Here is an 18837-nt window from a genome sequence, read left to right on the forward strand (position 1 = left end):
AGATTTGTGTATGTTTTGTTCAACTTGCCATCTCACTTCAGCTGCTTCATGAGAGCATATTCTATGCCTTAATATCTTCTAGCCCTTTTCTTTGCCAGGATCACACTGGTAGCAAATAAATAAAAGAGTAAGGGAGCAGGAAACTGGAGCTTATGGGCCAATGTAATTTCACATAGTGATTATTACTGCTATGGTTGTGTAGTATATAGGTATCTGATAAAATATTGGGACACAAACGGATCTTCTTTTAGCCTGTAGAAGACAGAAAGCACCTTGAAGCAGCATGAAGTCTATTTCACGTGACAGCAGAATAACACACCAAGTGCAGTCTGTGGAAGAGTTTTCTTTCTGGAAAAACCCCCTTGTGGATGAAGTGTGAAGAGGGCAAATGCAGACTAATGGAGAAAGAAGGAGTCATCAGTAATTACATGGTTAGCATTTTTACCTGAGGAGTGCTGAGAGTACCCTTAGAAAATGTTGAGATGTGGTGAGAAAATCTATTTCAATTCTAATCAGAGTGCAGGGACCTGGTCAGCTATGGAGCACATGGGACAGATACTCTGCCACTGAGACTGTGGCTTTCTTCATGGCTACAGGGAGCTTCAGTTGGTGTATCTGTTCCAGTAATATGCACCATGGGAAAACCTGTGCATTTTTTTTCCCTAGTGTCATCTTTCACAGTTGTATTCTTAATAGTAGAACTTCATGCTCTTGAAATTATATGCAGGACTGCAGTCAAGCCTCAGTTATACCTTTGGAACCCCACAGAATCCACATAGTAACTCAAGATAGGATCTAGACCAATATAGCTCTTCCAAATGCTATCTCACTGGGAGCTCTATTTCTAAATTGATTTTTTTAGGTAGTAAAGTGGAAAAAATATCCAGAAAATTTCTGAGAAAGCTATTCCTTTTGAAGAGTAAAGTAAACATTCATAATACTGTGCAAATCTGATCTCACTGATTTGAAATTGTCCCAAAAGAACAATTTTAAAGTGAATAGCCCTGGCTAGGGTGGAGGACCTGGCCTGGCCAGAGCTGAGCAGGGGGTGACAGCCAGAAAGAGAATCCAGCTTTTTTTCCTTTATATTACAGTGATAAGAGCTGTTTCTGGAAGCCTTAGTTGAAATAAAGTTGAGAAGTATGTTTTGTTGTTTTTTTGTTTTTTTTTTTTTTTGTCTACATGAAGACTGGCATTATTTTTAGTGTTTTTATATACTATTTATAAGTATTTATCTCAAGCTATAATTTAATTCCTACTATTTATTCCTTTAGTTATTTCAGTGACTGGTATAAAAATCCATGATGAAGCAGGTTCTAGGCAAGCAAGTGCTATCAGGAAGACTGCCCTTTTTACATTTTTTTTCAGAATTGCTTAAGTTCCCTGAATGCTACATAGTAGCTTTTTCTTTCTTGGTGGCTTCTTCTTCCCACCGAAGGCCAATGGATGAAGAAATGAACCTCCTATTATTATAACTGGAAGCAATGTGTTTAAATCTTCCAAGGAATCAATGCAAGAAAAACTAATTAAAAGTAATTAAAGTTAATCTATATTGCTAGAATAGCAGGGCTCCAAGTATTAATTAAGTTTTGAGGCTCAGGAAAAATGTGCAAGTAATCAAGTAAAACGTGTAGTTTCATACTGGAGGAGCTTAGGTTGCAAAGTTACTATTAATGTCAGTGGAATGCAGAGCCCAGTCTTGTGGAAAATGCTTGAAGACTTCCAGCAGAAGTTCCTAAAGGGACTAATCCCTCTGATATGGAAAGGGTCAAGGATGCATTTGTTTGGTAAGAGTTAGGGGCAGACTCTTTTCTAAAATTTGAATATTCTCATAAACACAGCATACAAATAATATTAGGAATAAAACCCCGTGCTTTCCTGATATGAAAAAAAGAAAGTATAAAGAGACAGATAGATAAGAGCTTGGCAAATAATGCTGCAGACACAGTAACAAAAGAAAATCCTGTGAGTCCTACAAAGCAACACAGACTTGTTCAATAGTAAATTCTCAGGGTATTATCATAACAGGGTACGGTTGGACTGGAGCCTCTCACCTGGTTATAAACATAGCATCTACAAGGTGCTGTGAGTCCAAAAGCTCCCTTTTTCATTCATGCTGGGCAACCACATGAGAAAACCACATGAGATTAGCAAAAATCACTCAACCCTTCTATACTGCTTGCAGAATTCTGCAAGGGTGATGCACCTTGTTCACCCCATTCTCCTGACCCTCTGGGCCTACAGCAGAGGGTAAAGCAGGGTATTCGTACTCTTCAGGAAACAAAAACCTACTTCAGACCAGAATATTTTTCTCCTATAACTATTTTTTGCATGATAAGTCTTAGTTGATTCAGCTGAGCTACCTGTGTGAATATCTGGTTCAAGTTGCTAAAGAAGGCTAAGCAATTTAGGTTTTGATTCACCATATGCTTAAACAATAACCACTAACATACCTAGATCATCTGGCTAATTAAACAAATTACTTTTGCTAGTGTGAACAGGCTGTAGTAAATGTGTCAAAGATGAAATACTGGAGTTATTTTTTCAGGAATGTTGGTTTTCTTTCAATCAACCAGTTTTCCTTCCCTCCTTCTCTCCTTCCCACTTTCTGCTTCCTGACTGCCTTTTTAGACATATATTTTTTTTTCCCTGTGTTGAATTGTGCTTTTACAAAGCACTGAGCTCACATAAATTAAAATAAATGGAATTTTTTTTAATTTTAAAGGCATATATTACCAATGAATTAGGCACTACCTGTGTATTTGGTAGTGTTAGTTGGATTCTGGCAGTAAAGCAAATACAAAAGCCATCTACTGAATTTACTTCATGACCAGTACATGAGTTCATAATCTGACATGACAATTCAGTGAAGTATTTTCTCCATCAATAAATTTATGTAATCCTAACTTGATATAAGAGATGGGCCACCATGACAGGGAAATGAAACAACTCTTTCCAACTTCCTTTTCTTGTTAATTTTCCCACTTGCATCTATTTTGAAGAAAATTATTTATTCTGCTGCAGTCAGCCTGAAGATACATGGTTTCTTTCTTAATAATAAAATAAACACACTTTTTAATAATAATCATGTTTCAAATTGTTATAATGACAAATCTGGGCTTTCTGATTAATTTTATTTATTAATTTCTATTTAATAAGTGTTCAACTTGTCTTTTTTCTCATGAAATTCTTATATGAGGTGAATAAAAGTAACACTAAATTATTAGTCTGTCTATAAAGTGGAAAAAATTCTAAATAAAATTGTCACTGACAATACAGTGTCTCAAAAGGATGATAAAAAGCAGAATTTGTACTAAGATAGACATTTAATATAGATCCAATAAATCACTTTCTAACACTACCTTTTTGTTTCAAAGACATAAATTAAAGATATTTAAGTTGTGCTAGATGAACTTACTTAATTTTTTAAAATGTTTATTTCCCAGAGAGTACAGTTACAATTCTTCTCTGTCTGTTTTGGCTTTTTTAAGAAAACCATTTTGAACTGTAAGTCTCTTTTAGGGGCTGAGTTTCCTTCCATTCTCTTTATTAAAAATGCCATGTTTTTGAACCAGATTTATTCTGTGAAGCATACATGGAAAAATCCATTTGATTCCTCAGTTCCACCTGCTGCTACTGCTGATACCTTGGGTGTTTAATCCATTTCCCAAATTGATCAAGCTTTAAACTAGTTTTCCCCCGCACTATTCTCACTGGGAAGATATTCCAAAGTGTTAATTTTCTGTAGATCAAAACCTCTTAATTTCCATCATAGGTACTTCCATGACCAGTTTACTTTCATAGGTAATTTTGCCAAAATTATACTTTGCACAGACAGCATGTTTGTCTTAACATGGTTCATTCCTTTGTTTTTAATCATAGCAGAAGACCTATTATTTTGTCTTCTTGAGATCCAGTTGTTTTTTCCTGAGGATGTTACTTTTCATAGTCCTCGTCTTCTGCTATTCTATTCCAGTCTCTTTTATCCATCTCTTCCAGAGACTTGACTTCTTTTCACAGGTCACTAAGCACTTGGGAAATTTAGGACATTTAGTCAATTCTGCCCTGGAGGTACTCCAGCATTTTTCCTTTCAAAAACATACAAAATAAAAAACATTCCTTCTTCCTCAAAATTCAATCTTTTTAGAATTATTCATTTAATTAACTATTAATAGTAGATTAGTAGATTATCTCAGTTGGGGATTGCTTGGGGTAAATGGGAGAAATATAGGTGCCAGAGCCAGACTGAGAGTTTTGCTGAAGATTGTCAGAAAAAGAAAAAGACTTTTAAATATTTGGTTAAGTCATACATCTTTATGTACCAAAGGAACTAAACAGTTCCCACATATGGTCAGTGTGACCACGAATGTTTTTCCTGTCAAGATGCCGAGGAAATATTTTGTCTTTGGATTGCTCCTTCACATCTTCTTAACAACCACAGTTTTAAGGCAAGGTCTGCACACAGTATATTGTAGATCAGTGCTTTCTATTGTTAATATATGTCTATAAAAACTGATCCTTAATTCCTATGCTGTTGCATACTCTTCTAATGTATTGAAGGAGTTCATCTTACATGGGATTAACTAAACTGAACACAAACTTGGATGATACTTTAATATGAAGTTAGCAGTGTTATAATAGAAGTATGGGTTGTTTGCTCTGGGAAAGGGATGCAGGGAAAACATTCTCTCAAGGCTTAAAAAAAGATCAGAAGACCATCAAGGAGAAAGTGATAGAAAAAGCTGGTACCAACCTGACAGCATGAGGATTTATAAATGTTTTTCATGTATTTGCAGCACTCATAAAGAAGGAAAAATAAGGGAAGCCTGCCAGTTTGGCCTCTGTTATAAGATAAAGATGATAAATTTTAATACAATATTTTATGATCATATATGATCGGCTCAAATTTTGTTTTATTTGTGGTCATTCGGTTGGCAGAAGAACACCATTTTCTGCCAAACTGGCACTAAATTTCATGGCCGTGAGGAAGGTGATGCAATTTCTCCTTTTCAAATGTTTTACAGAAATTCAAGATGAATTTATCTTGGGATTAGGGCATTTGAGGGATGGCTTTTTTGCTATTTTGTTTGGGAGGGGTGATTTTTGGCTTCAGCCTCAGTATTTGAACAGCATAACAAACACTGAAATCAAGACGATAGTATTTATTCCACTGAGAAAAAATGGCAAGAGTTTAACCACTTCTGGTTTTTTTATTGTTTTTATTGTATTTATCAGGATTCTGACAGGCTGATTGGGAAACTTTATGTCTTAATGTGATTGTTAGCTACAGTGAAATGTTTTAGATGAAGACTTCCATCTGAAAAGTTGATGATTCATGCTTTGAGCATGTAAGCAAAAGATGGAGTCTGTGCACTAGGTCTGAATAATGGTACTATTTCAGCTCTACATTTTATTGTTTTTATTTTCTTTAGTGTTGACGTAAATCAGAAGACAACTTAAGACAACAGGCATTTCATGGCAAATATATTCAATTTTACCTCATTTTGGCAAACTTGTAGCAGACCTTTTCTTTTCTTTACAAACATTTAGATTCTGTTAGATGATAAACAACTGAAACTAATTCCTGTTTACACCTATCTTGAAGGTGATTATGTGTTGACAACTGACTTATGTGTTTGCTTTTGTGTCTCTGATGCTGCAAAACTTTGTTTCAGTTTAGATTTTGTAAATTATGTGGAAACCACTATAAATTATCATCTAACAATTGCCTTTTTTTTCCCCACATTAACTATTTTTCTGCTCCATGTCAGGATAATAAAAGGTATGGGGCTAATGTTGTTTGAAAAGATACAATGACATAAATACTAGGTAATAAGATAACTGATATTTCAGAACAAAGAATAGAGATTTCACCCTTTCTCCTCTCCTTTGAATTTGCTTCTACAGATGGCAAAATTGCTCAAGAAATGTCACTGCAAAAATAGAAGAGAAAAGGCCAAAATTGTGAGCATATTTTTTTTAAGTATTGCTCAGTTCTTGGCAAAGAGAGCATAATTTAGGGTGAATGGTTCGAACCATTTGTGATTAAAGATCAGCCATACAATTGGATTAAGATAAAAGAAAGAAAAAAATGAAAAAAATATTTTTAATTGATCCCAAGGTGGTCTGGAATGGGACAGCCCTTGAATTAAATTCAGAGACTGAGACTGGTTGCTGTTCTGAAATTTGGAACTGAGTGAAAGAAGTGATGTAGAAAGAATAAGTGATATAATTCTTGTTTAGCCTTTCAGCATAAAGGGAAAGTCCTTTTGTGTTCAAGATGGCCTGGCTCATAATATTAAGTGCACAAAGCAATCATAGGAATAACAACTGAGTTACGGCTCAGAGTATTAAACAGCCAAATGACTGAAAGATGAGAAATGATCAGACCCTGAGAAAGCTTTGCTAGCTGCTGTGTGGGATTAGAGGATTTTAATCACATCTATATTGGACAACACTGAGATTAATCATTATTCAACAGTGTCATCAAAGTCCTATCAGATCTGGAAAGGGTAAAGCTTCTAACACAAAAATCTTGCCTGTATGTTAGAATTGGAGGCCAGTGATGTGAACAATATGGTGTGTGCCAAATGAGGACAGACAGAAGAGTTTTAATTTACTTCAGGGAAAAGCTTTGCTCACTGTTATGACTCTGTGTACAATATTTTGCCTCTGATATGTGTGGATAACATCTTTTACGTAGGCATATGATGTGGAGTTGCCTGTGCAGATGCGGAAGGTGGAAAAGATGTGTCTCATGACAGAAATATCAGTTGGCTGATGCTAGAAACCAACATAGAGAAATGATGTGTTAAATGCAAACCTATTACCAACTTAACATTTCAAAATAAATTTGCCATTTGTTTTGGTCACCAAAACTGTGGACTAAATGCCGTATCAGCTACGTTGATATATCAAGTTGCTACTTAGTAAACCATGGCACCTACCCGGTAAGTGCTGGCAATAATATCTTAATACTGGAAAGGAAATGCATATTGCATATTATTGGTGCTAATTTGGGTTTAAAAAAAAAAAAAAAAAAAAAAAAAGCAGCTCTGAAAAGTAAGCTAAGAAAGTCTGCGTGAATGTTAGAGATGAAAAATTTCATTTTGACCACTTGATCTACATCAAATGGTTCTATTGAGTTCATTATAAGATAAAGAATGAGCTCCTTATATCAAATGCTGAAATTTTGACCTTAAAGTAACCTTTGAAAGTGGTATTCTCCTTTGCCATAGGGGAAAAAAAAAAATTTGAAGGATCTGCTATGCTTAGTATAGCCAGACATCTTTACCACCACACGTTAAACTTTTAGAATTTCTCTGACAGTCACATACTTTAGAATTTTAATTTATCTAATTAATGTAACATATGGGAAAATACAGAGTTATAACATCTTCGTGAGACTGCAAGTGGATTTGTAATTAACTTGTGTTATAAAAGCATTTCCATTAAAAGCGCCAAAATAGAGTTGTGGTCTTGATACAGAAGGGCCAGTAAACTGTTTTCCTGTTTGTTTTACTTTAAATTTTGTCTTTGCTTTCATATTAACCCTGTTTTTTCTGCCCAGTACATATCATCTTTAAAGTGATGTAGTTTTCAGGTTTTTTATTCAGAACATTCTCTTTTCCGCAAACTGTAACAAGAGTTCTTGCACCACTTCTATTGGCAGTATTCAGGTTTAACGTATATTCCAAATAGTATGACTAAAGTTTACTCAGTCACATTTTATTTCTCCATCAATTTGTTTGCTGATGCATATGTATTTCACTACTAAAGATAATCATAAGATTGAATTATTTTAATATGCGTGGAATTGTCAAATACTGACATTAGGATAACCTTTTCAAGAGATTCCTACTTTTTTAAGTGCCTGTCAATTGCCATTCTACTAATTGCTGACTGTTCTGTAACAGGAATTTACAAATTATGCAATGCCCTCATCCCTCTGCCTGTCATAATTCTGATCTTATCACCATAATGAACATTTTAGCTTTTTTAACTCTGAAATAGGGATACCTAGAAATAACAATAGTAGCTAGTAACAATAAATATGTGCATCTGCATTTGAACTTGTATTAGATTTCTATCCCTTGTATCCCTTGTAGGCACACATGCCTACAATACAATGTGAATAAAAGTGTTTGTTCTGACCTCTAAATTAGGAAATTGTCAAATAGCAAAATTAGTCACCTGTTAATGAATTCATATAATGAAAACCTCTGTACATGAAGATCATTTATTCTTGCAGTGGAGAGTTGTGATGTGTAGTGAAATGAGGCAACCAGGTGCCACTAATTACCAGGCAGTGGGCATGAGCTTGTGTTAAGCCCACCTGTGCCTGATTAGGGCGGGCCCCAACTGCGCATGAGCAGGATTAGGGGGCCAATAAAAGGTGAGGCTTGAAGCACAGGCTCAGCTCAGTCCTGAGCAAGCCAGTAGAGAGGTCAGCTGAATCCGGAGCAGTAGCACTGAGTCAGGCTAACCAGTCCTGAGGGCAACCAACTCATGGTGCTGTCTGTGCGCTTCTGCTGGGACACCTGTTGGACCTTGGAGCGCCGTGCCCTAAGAGAGGTTCATCTTGCAACAGTGATGTTCCTAAAACTGTGCAGACTATAGTTAAATAGTCGGAATGGTAGCTGCTAAGTCATTTAGAATTTTGGTTGAGAATGTTATGGAGTTTTTTAATTTACTTTTACTAAAATATCAGATGTAACTAAAAGTCAAAGTATGCCCATCTTCTCTGACTAAAGAGAGCCATTTAAATGAAAAAAGAATCTAGTAGAGCTATGGCAGAGGGTACTGTTGTACATAGAATTATTTTGATGTTTCTTGGCAGAAGAGTGACAGTGTCCCAGAAAAGCTTTAATCTAATACTGCTATTATTTTAATTGGAAAAGGTAGAATCTTTCCAAACTTCTCCAGTTTGCAATGAAGCTACTCAGCTCTGCCACATACAAATTTGCTACATAAAATTTTCAGTAAAATATGATTAGTTCATCCAACATGTCTCCTTAGACTGTGTGGCCTCATCTAAGCAAGAGATGAACATAGCAAAAGAATAGTGGCAAGCTGCAAAAAGATATTTTGTCTCTACAAGATATCCTGTTCCGATCACAAAAGCATCAACTGCACAGAGCACTATGTCCATACAGCATAGTCTGTGTGGTGTTAACTTATTCTTTCACGCTTGTCAGAGTTTTTAAGTGCAGTTGCAAAATGGCTGTGGTTTATAACATCTGTTTTCTCCCATTCTTGATTTTATTTATGCATTTGAAGCAAAAGGGGTATAGGGTTTTCAAAAGCTGTACTCTTCCACTAGACACTACCACCAAGGGTATTATGACTCTGCCAACACTCCAATACAAGCTTTAACTATGTTATAGTATTCTTAAATTGCATCTTCTTTTTAACAGTAAAGTTTTACATCAGTGTGTTTCTTAGTGATGCACTGTGCTGCAGGCATACAAGTTAAGAGCCTCACCTTAAGAGGTGCAGTTTCTTTTACCAGGTGTCGAACACCTTCAGCTTACATTTTAAGCACTTATCTCTCTATCTGTCCGGTCACAGAAATAGGAGTGTGCTCCTTTTTTTGTGGGGGGTTTTTTGCTTGTTTTGGTTTTAGTTTTGTTTTTCCAAGGTTCTGTGCACAAGCATCTTCCCGCTTCAACTGCATTCAAATTCTGTGTGTTTTTCGTTTCTTAAAACATTCAAATGTATTTGAATGTCTCTGGCCATCAGAAGCAGCAGCAGCAGCACACAGCAGAAAGGTAATTGCAGGTCTCAGAGATTTTCCTTGTTCTCTTAACATGGATGGTGTAGTTGGAGTGAAACCTAGAAGGAATTCCCTTAGCCACAATGGAGCAACAGCAGCAGGGGCTTCAAAATGTCCAAAAGGCCCATCCTCCAACACCTGAACATCCTTCAACACTGCCCCTCAGCAATCAGACAGACTTAATATAATATAATAATTAATAATATAGCAAATTATTACTCTAGGTAAAATAATATCTGTTCATGTTCCAAATTAATACATGAAAACTTTCATACATTTTAAAATTTTAAAAATCCCTGTTTCGTTGGTGCTCACCTTTCCAAAGTTTATCCCTCCTCAAGAGTGAGTGCTTTTTTATAACTCAAGCAGAATTTAGGGAGGTTAGGTCATCATTCTGAAGTCTCCACTTGGGCTAAAGCAAGTTTAGGCTTGGGATTTTTTTGTCTTTTTTTTTGCCAAGAGATACATGGTGTTGTTGTAGATAGCATCTTCCTTCTCAGTCTTGGATCTGGTTTATTTTTATACATTCTATTTACATGCTCTTCCTACGTGCTCTTTCTCTCGACCAGTTTTCAACTATTCAGTTTATTTATTCTCTTTCTTATCTCTGAAAATTACCTGAGCAATTCTAAGTTGTGGTCCTGTTGTGACTTTTGGGAACTGTGATTTGTACTTCCTGTACAGGACTTTTAGTATCACCATGTGTCTGTAGCCTATCAGACCACATTTTTTTTCTAGAGTCATTCACAGAGTCAAAATAAATTTGGACAATAGTTACCTGATTACTAGATAAATTGCTATCACTGCTGAACAAAAGAATCCTGGATGAATCAAAAAAATTTGCACTTGTCAGACAAACAAAACACTTCTGTTTTTTAAGAGATAACGGCAAAATTAGATTTTATTGAGCTACAGTTTGCTTGCTTCAGGTTGTTTCTGAACCTAGTAATATTCTCTAATGTTTTACACCAGAGTTTATGTCTTCCTTTTTATGTTGGGACCCATTCATACTGGGAAGTGAAGCAGCTTTAGGAAGAGATCTTGGTGAAACCACATACTGTCTTTCTAGGACACTTGTTTATTCAGAAGATCTAGAACAAAAGGTAGGCAAAACATCATCTGTACTAAATGCATTTGGAAAAAACAGAATTCCAGCATAGTATTGCCACCTTCCATAGCCCAAAACTGTAATCCATACCCACACAAACAAATGTACACATGTAATTCCACTGACATGTGGAACTTGTTGGTGCAGTCACAACCTTTATGATTAGACCCTGTCCTGATGACAGCTAATGGTAAGAAAAATTGCATATTATTCTCAGACATGAGGGGTACCACGAGTGTTTTCTTGAACTGAACCATAATTGATGGGTGTAGTATGAATATCTCCTCATCATTTTCCAGGCACCTGCTATCTCCCTTTTCATCAGTGCAACCCTAATGAGTCCTACAGTTAAAAAAAGTGAAGATCAACAGATATTTTATAGAGGATGGAGGTGCTTCACCCAAAGGAATAAATCCCAGAAAGAAGCAAGAGATTGTCCTGGTTTGGGCCAGGATAATGGTGATTTTCTGTCTTGTAATTTTGCTTTCAGCTAATTTTCTTGTAAGTAGCTGCACTTGCTGAAATTAACAGCAAGTTTCTCAGACAGTGTCTGCTTCTGGGATTGAAAACACTCAATGTTTATAGTTACAGCTAGAGACTGGTATGCAGAGCCAAGGACACTGCTCAGCTCTGAGGAACATTTTGCCCTCCAGAAGGAGAAAAGGAGTAAAGAGGTCACATCTGCAAACCCTCCTTTAGGAAGGAGTGGACAAGATAAATGACCAAAATTGACCAAACAGAGTATTCCATCCCATACACATCATACTCAGTATAAATTTGAGGGATCACCAGGGTCAAACCTTTTCCTTCTTTACCTGTCCCTGTTTGCTTTGACATCCTGGTGGGGATTCCATCCGTTCCTCTGCCTGTGGTCCTGATCCGTGCCAGCCCATATCTGTGTGTTCCTGCCTCCAGTTCCTGACTGCTGCTGACTCCAGGAGTCCAGCCTGGACTTTCCCAGGGCTGCCCTGCAGCCTCGGTGGTGATGTGAGAGTTACTGGGTGAGGGGGGAGGAATGTGTTATTGTTTTTTCCTGTATATATGTATATATTTAGTAATTTTTCCTATTTATCATTACTGTTTCATTAAAGCTGTGTAGTTTATTTTCCAACCCATAAGTCTCTCTCCCTTATTCTCTCTCCTTTCTTTATTAGGGAGCGGGATTAATAGAGAGCATCTGTCATTTGGTTTAATTTCCGGGCCAGTGTTTAACTATGATAGAGGTTGAGTCTAAGTTTCCCACAGAAATCTAGCTCAATGGAGACAGTTTTCTGGGAAAGACCTATACACTGTTTTAAAGATTAAACAAATCTTACTAGGTAGATAAAACAAGAAGATAAAGGTAGCATCTCTCAATAGACTATACTGTAACACTTGGAAAAACACACAAACTTTCAGAAGCTTTTCTGATGGTGCAATCTTATAGTCTTTATTCTAGAAACCCACAGGAGGTAAGCTAAGATCATCCTATCTAAAAAATGCTATTTGCTGTCTTCAAAACTATCCACAGAAAAGTTATCACTCGCAGATAAAATCTACAGATTTTATCACAGATAAAATTTTACTCCACACTATGACAGCATAAGCAATAATTAATAATTCTGGATCTGAAAGAACTCAGAATCACCAGTAGTATTTTAATTTATTTGATTTTTTTTCACACTGTAAAGAAAATATAACTATGAGCATTTTGAAAAAAAAAGAAAACATATAGTGAACAGCAAAGTGCTCTTCAGTAATTAAGCTTCCTTTCACATTCTCTGTCCATGTGAAGATAATGACTACTAAAAGTTAGCAGCATTAAAATACTACAGTGCAAATTACAGTGCCATTAATAGTTTTATTAATTCATTTCTGCATCTCTTTAATTATAATGGACCCATTAATGCTGAAGCTTAATAACAGTTATGACAAAAATAATGTACTGTGATATTTCTGTCTGTAAATACTGGATATCTGAGAACAAAATTTCCTTTCTTTGCCCTTTTTTGACCATAGATGTTGAGTAAAATAAAGTTTTAATTGCTGAGCAAGTTGAACACAACAGTCTTTAGTAGAACACCCCCTGGCCAGAGCCCACACCCTGGGGGCAGCAGAGGGGCTGTGCTAACCTTTGGATGCCTGAGCAATAATCAAACCCCACAGGTTTAAGAGAGAGAAGCAAAAATCACAGATAGAAAATAACCAAAGAAGTGGGGGAAAAGGAGGGGAGCGTGTTACAAAGAAGAGTGCAAAACCATGCACAAATGAAGGAGAGGGAGTAGAATTTAAAAAGTAACAAGAAGAGTGAATTAGAGGAGATAAATGGGAAGAGTATCGGAAGGATTGTGTAATGTTAAAATATTGAATTACAAGAGCAGTAAATCCACTGACACTTTGAATTTAGACAAATTCAGATATTTTCTGTTTTTCTAAAATGTCAAGGTGCACCCTAGTTGATAAAGTCAATTTGAAAAAATAACTAATGACTGAAAGTACTGTTGTCTTTTTTATGGACATAAATGCCATGTTGTGTTTTTCTCTGCTTTCAAAGAGAAGACTTCTTGTATCACGGAAATCCTACTTATACTAAGGGAGAGCTTTACCCTACAATTTTTTTCTGAAATGATTCCTTTGTTAAACCCCTGCTTTTTCTATTACACACATCAGTTTTGATCTTCAATTGCACCTGAATTTAATATTCTTCATCCTGACCTTTCAGGAGGGAGACAGCTTCTGAGTCAATGGACTGTGAAATGCCAAAGTTCAGGTGTGGTTTCCATTACCAGTCTTTCCACAGACTTTGAAATCAAGGGTCAGTACTTCTTTCTATGCTGTTTCATCAACCAACTTTTGATTCTGGAAAAAAAAACCAAAATATTAATTAATGACTGTATCAACAGTATTATTGACAGAAGAACAAAACAAAATTCTGGGTATGGCTAGTACAAAATAGATTAACTGTATAAGACAGCACAAGATAGGAAAACAGATCCTCAGAATTACTCCTTTCTGGTCAATGGAGTAAGACCAAGCCTGCATTTGTTCCATTGGATTAAAATATTACTTGTTGAAACAAGTTCTTTGCTTCATAACTAGAAGTGGTTTGGTTTGGTTTTGTTGTTGTTTTTGTTTGGTTGGTTGATTTGTTTTTTTGGTTTTGTTTTGTTTGGTTGGTTTGTTTTTATTATTACTCTGACTTAAACTCAGAAATTGTACTTTACAATTTAGTCTTCTGTTCTAAGATATTTTTGAAGTCTGATAGTGGCTCTACATAAAATAAATCTTATTAGATCTATTAATATGTTTTATCTATCTATTATTATGTCTATCTATTATGATATCTATATTAAATATGTATATCTATTAATTAGATCTTAATAGGTCACTCAGGACCATGACTGTTGTTTATTCTTTACAATTGAATACATATTTATATCCTGTTCAATACATAAACAAATATTTAGTACCTTAGATATGTCCAGCTACATGTTCCTTTAAAATGTATTGGCATAAATCTTCTGTATATTCACTGATATCAAAGTGATATAGCTGTAATTTCTATTTAAGTTGTTACACCAACTGCTTAACTGCTTTCAAATTAAAAAAAAAAACACAACAAAAAATGTTTTCAAGCATCTGCCTTAATGCTCCATTCTTTTTGGATGTTGCAAGAATATAGCTTAGGCAAGTCAGTAGATATTTATTTGTATTTGTTGTCCATGTAGACATAGGAACAGAAAAAAAAAAAATCTGTAAGAGAAACTCCAAACTTTACATGAGTTTCTTTGCCTAAGCACACTTGGGTGATACTTACTGTGAGACTGAAACGGAATGTATTATGTTCATCTTGCTGTGGCTTCATTTCCGCTGGAATAATGGTGGAAAAGAAATTTTAAAGATTAAAAAAGAGAAGTTAAAATCTGAGCTATGCCAAAATAAAACCATCTCATGTTAAATAACTGAAATGTGTTTCATGGGACTGTTGCTCATAGTGGCCTGATTAAATAAACATTGCACCTGATTCTGCCTTGTAAAATTCTTCTGCTCTTCCTGTGAAATATCCCCCAAATGTACTGCTGAGGAATGCAACACAGATATTATCAAGAAGGATCAGTGTGGAAAAAGAATATTTAAACAGTGAAATACCTAACTTGGATTATATCCTAAATGGATATTACATAAATCTGAGTTTTTTTCATTCTCATATTACATCATTTGAGTCATTAGAGACTAATGAAAGCTAATGTCAATTAGTTAAATCCTTGTTATGTTCCATCTAGCAGTCATCTGTGAACCACACTATATAAGAAACAGGAACTGATGAGTTTCCTAATCAATAAAATAATACTTTGGGATGCAGGAGGGAAGGAAGGTGCCTTTCCAAATTTCTTGTACTTCTTCATTATTCAAAAACTTTGTTGTTTTCTTATGAATTTGTAATTGAAAACCCATTATCATATGTGAAAATATATTCAGCATAGTGCAATCAGGTTTCCCTTAAAAAAACAAAAAACAAAATTAGTCATAGAGGTAAAACGTGGCAATGAGCTATTACAGGACATCCTCATGTGAACTGCCAAAAGAGATCTTTGTCATTTTCACTCGCTATAAACTCCTGCTCTCTTGAATGTAAAGGTTCAGGGCTGTACACTTGCCTTTTTCAGACCTTTTCTAAGTTTGTCCTAAGTTTAAACTGGAGTAAATTACATTTTTCCTGCATACATGGATTTCTTGCTTATTGAATAATTAGTAATAACTAGCAATAAATAATAAGTAATAGTACCTGTCCCAAAAGGGGACCTCAAAAAAGATGGAAAAGGTGATAAAAATAAAGCATTTCTTAAATATTTAATATTACAGAAAGCATCTTCATGCAAAGATACTACAACACAGCCAGTACCTGCTGGAAATCCAGTTCCCCTTTTAGAGCAGCTATTACCCCCAGATGTTTCTGACTGACCTTCCTGTCCTCTGCCAAGATGAACATTGTGATGAACTTATACTGGGTTTTCCTTCTTCAACAATAAAAGGTCAGATGTTAGTCCAGATCTATGGACATAACAACTAAAACTGGTGCTCTTCAGCCTGGAGAAGAGGAGGCTGAGAGGAGACCTCATCACTCTACAACTCCCTGAAAGGAGGGGGTTGCCAGTGGGGGGTTGGTCTCTTTTCCCAGGCAACTCTCAGCAAGACAAAAGGGCATGATCTCAAGTTGTGCCAGGGGAAGTTTAGGTTGGATATTAGAAAGAATTTCTTTATGGAGAGGGTGATCAGGCATTGGAATGGGCTGCCCAGGGAAGTAGTGGATTCTCCGTCCCTGGAGATATTTAAAAAGAGACTGGATGTGGCACTCAGTGCCATGGTCTGGTAACTGCAGCGGTAGTGGATCAAGGGTTGGACTCGGTGATCTCTGAGGTCCCTTCCAACCCAGCCAATTCTATGATTCTATGATTCTATACATGAACAAAAAAGCAAAAGATTGCTATCTTTATATCCTCCTGTCCTTAATGCTGTGAAAGAGTAACTTCAAATAAATGATCTTAAGGACTATGCATCTGATTAATCCATAATCTAAATGCCTTCATGGATGCAACCAGAGTCTGAACATGAGTCAAACTCTGAGGACAGCTGCCTGGCACCTGTGGGGCAGGAGAAAGGCAAAGGGGGTGTAGTAGAGATCCTGCCTCAGCTGCCTGCTGAGAAATCTTGGAAGGCATCTCAGTGGCTGAAAATTTCAGTTGCTGAAATGCTTATAATCGTGGGTATTTTTAACTCTTGTTAAGAACTCATCTATCCCACAGAGTTTCATTTCTTTTGTGACAATGAGCCTCCTGAAAACTATAAATAATGAAAGCAGAATTTTCTTTGTGCTCTGAAAGTTCTTCCCATCACAAAATACTAAAATGGAAGTTTTGGAGCACAAGTAAGCTTTTCCATAAAATATAAGCAGGAATATCTTCCTATTGAGTATTTCATTTATGTTTTGGCAACAGGGAGTAATTTTCAGTACACGACTTGAGATTTTCCTGAATATTCGTCTCTCATTAAATTGAAAAAAAATTTTTATAATTAGTTATTTATGTACCATATGAAAACTAACACTTAGGTGTCTTTCATATTTTACCAAACTATCCAGTATATGTGTCATTACTGGCAGTACAATACGGTTTATATAAAAAAAAATATCACCAGAATTGAAGAGTACAGTTTTGGACAAGAGACAGAATGTATGTTTTGTTGAAAACTGTCAGAACACTGCTAATAAATTTGCAGCTCCACTTAGTTATTGTCATTTCCATATGGTAAAGTACTTTTACTTTAATATAGCAAAATGAAAAATAGTCATTTGTTCATCCTTCCTTATTTTTAAATAAGTTCTTCTTCTCCTTGTATAGAGATTTGCCAATACCACCACATGGCAATGTTGCCTCCTAATAAATTGTGATCATTTGAAGTTTGCAGGCAAGAATTTTTAGGGTTGGGAACATTGCTCTTGGACAGTAGAAATGGAGGTTCTGTCTCCTTTTCTCCTTGTGCCTTGCAATATAATATTAGAAACTACATTTGAAACGGCTTTGGTAGAAATTATGTGCTTTAAATATCCTTCCTCCTTATGCTCAGTCCTCCACCTTTCCAATATTCCTCTTTTTAAACTGGTTCACTGACCTCCCTGGAAAGAATTTAATGATCAGTCAGTAAGAAGTTCTGTATAAGAACTAGAATTGTTTAGATAAACTGTTTGATAAATGATCTGGATAAGGGGATTGAGTGCACCCACATTAAATTTGCAGATGTTACATTTTACATTGTTGGGAGGGAGTCTTGGTCTGCCAGGGATTAGGAAGGCTCTACAGAGTGACTTGGACAGGCTAGATTAATGGGCTGAGGCCAATTTTGTGAGGTTAAACAAATCCAAGTGTCAGTTCCTGCACTTGGATCACAACAACCCCAAGCAACACTACAAATTTGGAGAAGAGTGGCTAGAAAGCTGTCTGGAAGGAAAGGACCTGGGACTGTTGCTTAATAGTTGGCTGAATATGAGCTAGCAGTGTGTCCAGGTGGCCAAGAAGGCCAACAGCATCCTGGCTTGTATCAGAAATATTGTAGCGAGCAGTACTGGGGAAATGATCATCCCCCAGTACTCAGCACTGATGAAGCCACACCTCAAGTACTATGTTCAGTTCTGGTACCCTCACTACAAGAAGGACACTGAGTTACTGGGCTGTGACCACTGAAGAGCAACAAAGGTGGTAAAGGGTCTGAACAAGTCTTAGTAGGAGCATCTGACAGAACTGATGTTTATCCTGGCGAAAACAAAGACTTAGGCCTTACCGCTCTCTACAACTACCTGAAAAGAGGTTGTAGCAATGCGGGGCTTGGTCTCTTCTCACAAGTAGCAAGTGATAGTACAAGAGGAATTGTCTTCAAGTTGTGCCAGAGAAGGTTTAGATTGGATAGCAGAAGAAACTTCTTCTCTAAAAGGGTTAGCAGACACTGGAAGGGGTTTACCAGGGAAGTAATCACAATCCTTAGATGTTTGCAAAAGGCATGTAGGTGAGCTGCTTAGGAATAGGGTTTAGCACTGGACTCGGTAGAATTTAGGTTAATGGTTGGAATCAATGATCTTAAAAGTCTTATCTAACAATAAAACAAAAATTTTATTATCTAACAATAAAATGAAAAAAAAATACATTAGCAGTGGAAAGTAGCTGGTTTTTGGGGTCCATTCACTAATACCACTGAGCAGCACTGAGCTGCATCATTACATAAAGCAGTAGGCATTCTTACTCCAGGCTTTTTCAAAGTTCACCTTTTATATCTAAATTTACTCAAATCAATCGAGTTATATTGATATTAAACAGCAATTCATTAAGTGGTGGTGACTCAAATTTAAGGCTTAAATAATTGTTATTCAGTTACTGTATGTGGTTGGTGGTTGTGATAGCAGGGATGATTCTCCTCCATGGAAACA

Source organism: Calypte anna, chromosome 2 (assembly GCF_003957555.1).
Source record: "Calypte anna isolate BGI_N300 chromosome 2, bCalAnn1_v1.p, whole genome shotgun sequence".
NCBI classification, from domain to species: Eukaryota; Metazoa; Chordata; class Aves; order Apodiformes; family Trochilidae; genus Calypte; species Calypte anna.